This window comes from Hevea brasiliensis, chromosome 9 (genome assembly GCF_030052815.1).
Source record: "Hevea brasiliensis isolate MT/VB/25A 57/8 chromosome 9, ASM3005281v1, whole genome shotgun sequence".
Taxonomy (NCBI): Eukaryota; Viridiplantae; Streptophyta; class Magnoliopsida; order Malpighiales; family Euphorbiaceae; genus Hevea; species Hevea brasiliensis.
In genome coordinates this window covers 88,917,405-88,923,555 of record NC_079501.1, presented here as the reverse complement: position 1 = coordinate 88,923,555, position 6,151 = coordinate 88,917,405, and the positions used below count along the sequence as shown (strand labels likewise).

Sequence of the window (6,151 nt, the reverse complement as noted above, 5' to 3'; positions counted from 1 at the left end):
AATCAAAATTAGCCCTGAAGCCAGAACAGATTTTTAGTATGGATCTGTGAGACCATATTTGGTGTTTAATTCATATCTGGAGATCTAGATGTCTAATCGAAGCAAACTCAGGCCCATTTGAAGCTCAGAGGCTGTCTCTACAATTTTTATGAAGGGCTGAAAGCGAGATAAGGCCGTTTTAATTATCTAAAACAATAACAAAGTCATCATTATGGGCTGGATACTATGTCAGAACTAGTTTCAATTTTTGGCCCATAACTTGGGCTATAGACCTTTGATTTAGGCAAATGAGTACTTGTTGAAAAGCTAAGAAGCAGGGCTACAACTTTCCCGAAGAAGCCAGAGACAGAATCGAAAGGGAAGTGGCTAAAAATTGGCTATAATTGCAGAGTAGAAAATTTATCTTTTTGAATTTGAAAAATTTTCCAAGTTTGGTTCTTATCTATGGCTTAGGTTTTTAATTATAAAGACATCTTTGGCAGTAGCAGAGATACACATTCATTCAAACCTTTGACACCTTTATTCTCCATTCACATCCATAGTTTTAGATTTCTCTATTTTATTTTTCTTTGGTAAGCCATGAACATGAGCGGTTAAGTTTTTAAATTCAGTTCAAGGGATTATAGCTCTTATGCATGATTTGTGAGACCAGGTTCTTAATTTAAATTATGCCTTTTTGAATATCTATTGTTTCTCGATTTCATTATCTTTGATCTATTGAATGATTTGTTAAAAAGGCCTATTAGCTAATTGTTTAATGTGATTAATTGCTAGTTCATCTTCATAATCTGTAATTGTTGTGTAAGATTGAATGTGAGTAGCAATTAGGTTTTATTGATTATGGTCTAAGTTTTTGATAATAACTTACGAAAATAATAGGGTGAATTAAATAATTTATGCTTTATAAATTGTTGTTCAGCTTAACTTGTTCCTATTCTTAAAGCAATTATTAATTTGATGAGGATTGCTTAATACCAATTCAGTTAATAATTAGAGTCAACAAGAGTGCTGGGCTCGAATTGATGAGTATAGGGAAGTTAGGGGTTTCACCTTGTTGTTTGGTAAATCTACGTTAAGTATTCAATAAGAGATAATTATATTTCTTTTGTCTATGATCGAGTCATGCATTGGAATGCGAATTACCTTGGACTAAAGTTTGTTTAAATTGAGAACTTTATACCTAAATTTAATTCTTTAATTTTTGAATTTGATTTCTTCTGATTTAGTGTTACACCCCCCCCTCCCCACCTTTTCTTTTCCAGTTATACAAGTGCACGAAATTTAGTAATTCAGTCTCTAGGGTTCAACCTGGATTACTACTTATTGTATTCATTTAGAAAATATTTCATTACTGGTAATTTCATTTAATTTTTGGTGGAATCAGCAACCATCAAAATTTTGGTGCCGTTGCCGGGGACTGAAGGTTTATTGGATTTCGTGTTTTTAGTGTTAGGATATTCTGTTATAACCTTTGTTTGTGAAGTGTTGTTGTTTTCAGGTTTTCGGCAAAAATTACGGTGTTACTATTCATCGATAGACTTTTTGTTGAATTAGGAGGGCGCTCTACACTTGTTTTGAAGGAAACAAATTTTCGAACAAGACCAATCAATCCATAGGATTCCTTGGCCCCACTCTCTTGAGGCCAAATTCCATTGTTTTCTAGGATTTTAAGGCATTTTTCTATTTTTTTTACTTTGATTTTTTTTTTGTTTATGACAAGAACTTTTCAATCTGGTGAGTTGCTCTTTGATCCAAAAGCAGAAAAAATAGCTAAACAATTGAGAAGATTAGCTAAGCAAGCTAAGCAGATTCTGAGTACATCTGAAGGAGTCTAATCTCCAAGGGAATTATGTTCGGATTCGGATTTAGATTCTGAAAACGAAACCATGGCTGCTAGAACTTTGAAAGAGTTGGCTGCTCCTGATCTAAACCAATAGCCTTTGTGTATTCAATTCCCTACTTTAAATGTTACTTTTGAGTTAAAGTCTGGACTAATCCATTTGTTGCCTAAGTTTTATGGTCTTTCAGGTGAGGATCCATAAAAGCATTTAAAGGAATTTCATGTTGTGTGTTCCAGCATGAAACCTCAAGGAGTTTAAAAGGACCAGATTAAGCTTCGAGCTTTCCCTTTCTCACTGGAAGGCACAGCTAAGGATTGGTTGTATTACCTTCCTTCTGGATCTGTCAAATCATGGAATGAGATGAAGTAGATATTTTTAGAGAAGTATTCTCTCGCTTCCCCTACTGCTAACATAAGAAAAGAAATTTGTGGCATCTGGCAGTACAATGGAGAGAGTTTGTATGAGTATTGGGAGCGATTTAAGAAGCTGTGTGCAAGTTGTCCCCATCATCAAATAAGTGAGTAGCTTTTGATTCAGTATTTCTATGAGGGACTTCTACCAATGGACCACAGTATGATAGATGCTGCTAGTGGAAGAGCTTTGGTTGACAAGACACCAGAAGAAGCAAGGAGGTTGATTGCTAACATGGCAGCAAACTCTTAGCAGTTTGGAATGAGAATGGATCACACACCTAAGAAGGTTAATGAGGTAAGTACATCTAACCTTTAGAAACAAATTTCTGATTTAACTTCTTTGGTGAGGCAATTGGCTGTAGGGAACATGCAAACAGTTAAAGTATGTAGAGTTTGTTCGGGTTCAGGTCATGATACTGACATTTGTCCTACATTACAAGAGGATGAATCAATGTAACATGCTAATGCAGTAGGAAATTATGTACAACCACAACACAGGTATGACCCCTTTTCCAATACTTATAATCCGTGATGGTGAGATCATCCCAATTTGAGTTATGGAAATCAACCAGTCCAAAACCGATATCAGCAGCAGAGACCACAAGTGAATCAACCGCCTCCGCCTCTCTCAAATCAAGGTATGTCACTCTATGAAATTGTTAAGGCTTTAGCTAACAATACACAACAGTTTCAACAGGAAACCAGAAATAGCATTCAAAACATAGAGAGGCAGATTGGTCAATTAGCTTCATCTGTGAGTAAGCTTGAAGCTCAAGGTTCTAGAAAGCTTCCATCACAAACAATTATGAATCCCAAAGAAAATGCAAGTGCTATAGTGTTGTAGAGTGGGAAAGAAGTTGATAATCAGACTCCACATGAGTTAATGAAAAAGAAGAAGCAAGGAGCAAAAGAGTCTGAAGTTCCTGAAGTTGAGGTAAATATTGAACTTGAACTGAATAAGGATAATAATTATGTTCTCCCTCCATTCCCTAGCAGGTTGGCCAAGATTAAGAGAGAAGAATAAGAAAAAGAGATTCTAGAGACTTTCAGAAAGGTAGAGGTTAATATACCTTTACTTGAAGCGATTAAATAAGTCTCTAGGTATGCTAAATTCCTTAAGGAATTATGCACTACAAGGCGCAAGTTGAGGACTAATGAGAAGATCAGTGTTGGGGAAAATGTGTTAGCATTAATTCAGCAGAAATTATCCCCTAAGTGTAAGGATCCAGGTTCGTTTTCTATTCCCTACAAAATAGGTAATTCCAGATTTAAACGTGCAATGGCAGATTTAGAAGCATCTATTAATGTTATGTCATATTCAGTTTTTCAAACTTTAAATTTGGGTCCATTGAAAGAAACCAATGTCATTATTCAGTTAGCTGATCATTCTAATGCTTACCCATTGGGAGTAGTTGAGGATGTTTTAGTGCAGGTTGGAGAGTTGATTTTTCCTGTAGATTTCTACATTTTGGATATGGAGGATAGTGCTCCCACATCAAACTCAGCTTTGATTTTGTTTGGAAGACCTTTCCTAAAAACTGCCAGGGCAAAAATTGATGTGGATGATGGTACCTTAACTATGGAGTTTAATGGAGAGATTGTCAAATTTAATATCTTTGATGCCATGAAGTATCTTGCTGATGATCATTCTGTCTTTTCTATTAATGTTGTTGATAATTTGTGTGGGATGTTTTTGAGTTAAGCATGGAGGATGAGTTAGAAAGAAAATTACAATTGCATGAATTAGAGGAAATTTGACTTAAGGCTTATGAGAATTCTAGGATCTATAAAGAAAAGATCAAGGAATTACATGAAAAACTAATTCTAAGGAAGCTGTTTGTGATTGGGCAAACAGTTTTGTGGTATAATTCCATATTGAAGCTGATGCTTGGTAAGTTGCGTTCTCATTGGATTGGACCCTTTGTTGTTACTAATGTGTTTCCTTATGGTGCAATTCAAATTCAAAGTTTAGGAACTAACAAAGTGTTCAAGGTCAACGGTCATAGACTCAAGCCATTTTATGAGGGGTTTTAGGAGCATTCAGTGGAGGAGCTTAAATTGAGTAATCCAATTAATTTGAATTAAGGAGCTTTGCCATGTCAAGGTAACGATGATAAACAAAAGCGCTTCTTGGGAGGCAACTCATAGGTGGCTGGTAGCCACGATGTAACACCCCTCACCCGACTACAGTGTAGCCGAGCAAAGTGTGTTACACGGAGTGCCGGAGCACCTGATCTTATCTGATTTCATTGCAGTTCTTGATTTATTTATTCAAAAACTTTATTTAAGGTTTAGGCTATTTTTACTTTTATCAAAATCTAACTAATTTGGAAATTTCAAAAATTTTAACGATAATCCGACAAAGTGTCAGCTGTAATTTAGACTAACAGTTCTTCTGAACCTGCCAAAGACAATTCACAACATATTCAAATTCATAGCTCAATTTATCTCAATAATATCTCATCAGTTTCTCAAAATTTCTTAAACTCAATCTCATTCAGAATCATTATGATTAGACAATCAATTCAGACATCAGAATTCTTACATTTCATTAACTTATATAATTTTCCAATTAAGTACATAAATTTGTCAAGTATAGGATATACAAATGAAATTACAATATACTTAGAATGAACAAAATACATAACATGTATAATTATGAGCCCTATCTACATGCATTGCTGAGGAGGTGACAATCTTGAACTCTTCTGACACTTCTGCAGATCTGGACTCCAAAAATCTTAGTCGACAGTCTACTGGTTTTACCTTCAGTACCTGTGCGAGGAAGCAATTCCATCGCGCTAAGCATTTCTGCTTAGTGGTGCAATAGTATAATAAGAAATAATATATACAAATAAAGAAAGAAATAACTCATAATTCGGATATCCTGGAATCAATTCAATTTGGTATGGTATTTCTAGTATCAACGATATTATATACTAGTTTGTTCCTCTTTGGAAGTGCTTAGTTTATAACTTTTCAGTAATACTACTCAGTATACAAATTATTCTAACTGTATTGTATTTCAAGTCTCTACGGTTCTGCAATTTATATTTTTGTGATGTTTCTTTTGCTAATCTCTTTTACTCATTCATTCAATACTTAATTGGACTGAAATTTCATTATACTTAACTTAACTTAGCTGCCTGAATTGAATAATGTTTTAATTGACTGCCCATATAGCCTATACATTGACCAGACTGGATAAACAGATATACTAGCACTGGGTACCTAGTACCTCGGGCCGTCACAGCATCGGTCACAAAGTATCTCCCGGTGTACAAATAGTGTGGCTAAAAAAACCATATAATCAATCAGGCATTAAGCCGAGTATAGTAACTCAATCTATATAGCCATAGGCTATTAAAATCATAGTATGGCATAATAAGCCATAAAACACAGTATGACGTAAAGTCATTTACAGAACAGCTGTCAGAATTCTATTGGCATGCCAACCTATCCAAACTAGTCAACTAGGCAAATTAGGGCATATTACAATGTTACATATTTAATTCTTTATTCATAGGGTTTATACATCTTTATGCCTTTCACTGGTCAATAAAATTATTGACCTTTTTATGTATCATGGATAGGTTGATTATAGCATCAACATGTCACAATTTACAATTCAATATGTTGTCAATATAATGCAATTTACCCTTTTTACAAGTTGGCATTCATTGCCAAATCACTTCAAGCATCATTTTATGTAATTACCAATTCTCAATTTTTGTGTGCTAGATTGGTCTAGCTTAAAGTCCTATTTCCCTTGGTTTTTGGCTTCTGGTCAAAGAAGCAAAATTGTAGCTCTATGTCTTATTGCACTCGGGGCAAAATTTCAGGTCATTATGAGTTGTATAGACCAAGATATGGTCAATTTACTAAAGCTGGACAGAT

The 6,151-nt window shown here is 34.8% G+C and overlaps 1 non-coding gene across 1 annotated transcript; it reads right to left on the bottom strand.

The window, feature by feature from the left end:
• Positions 1-2,249: 2,249 nt before the first annotated feature.
• Positions 2,250-2,356, bottom strand: LOC131183505 (small nucleolar RNA R71). The gene has a single exon (XR_009151557.1). It is a non-coding gene; the product is annotated as a small nucleolar RNA R71 (small nucleolar RNA).
• Between the last annotated feature and the right edge of the window lie 3,795 nt (positions 2,357-6,151).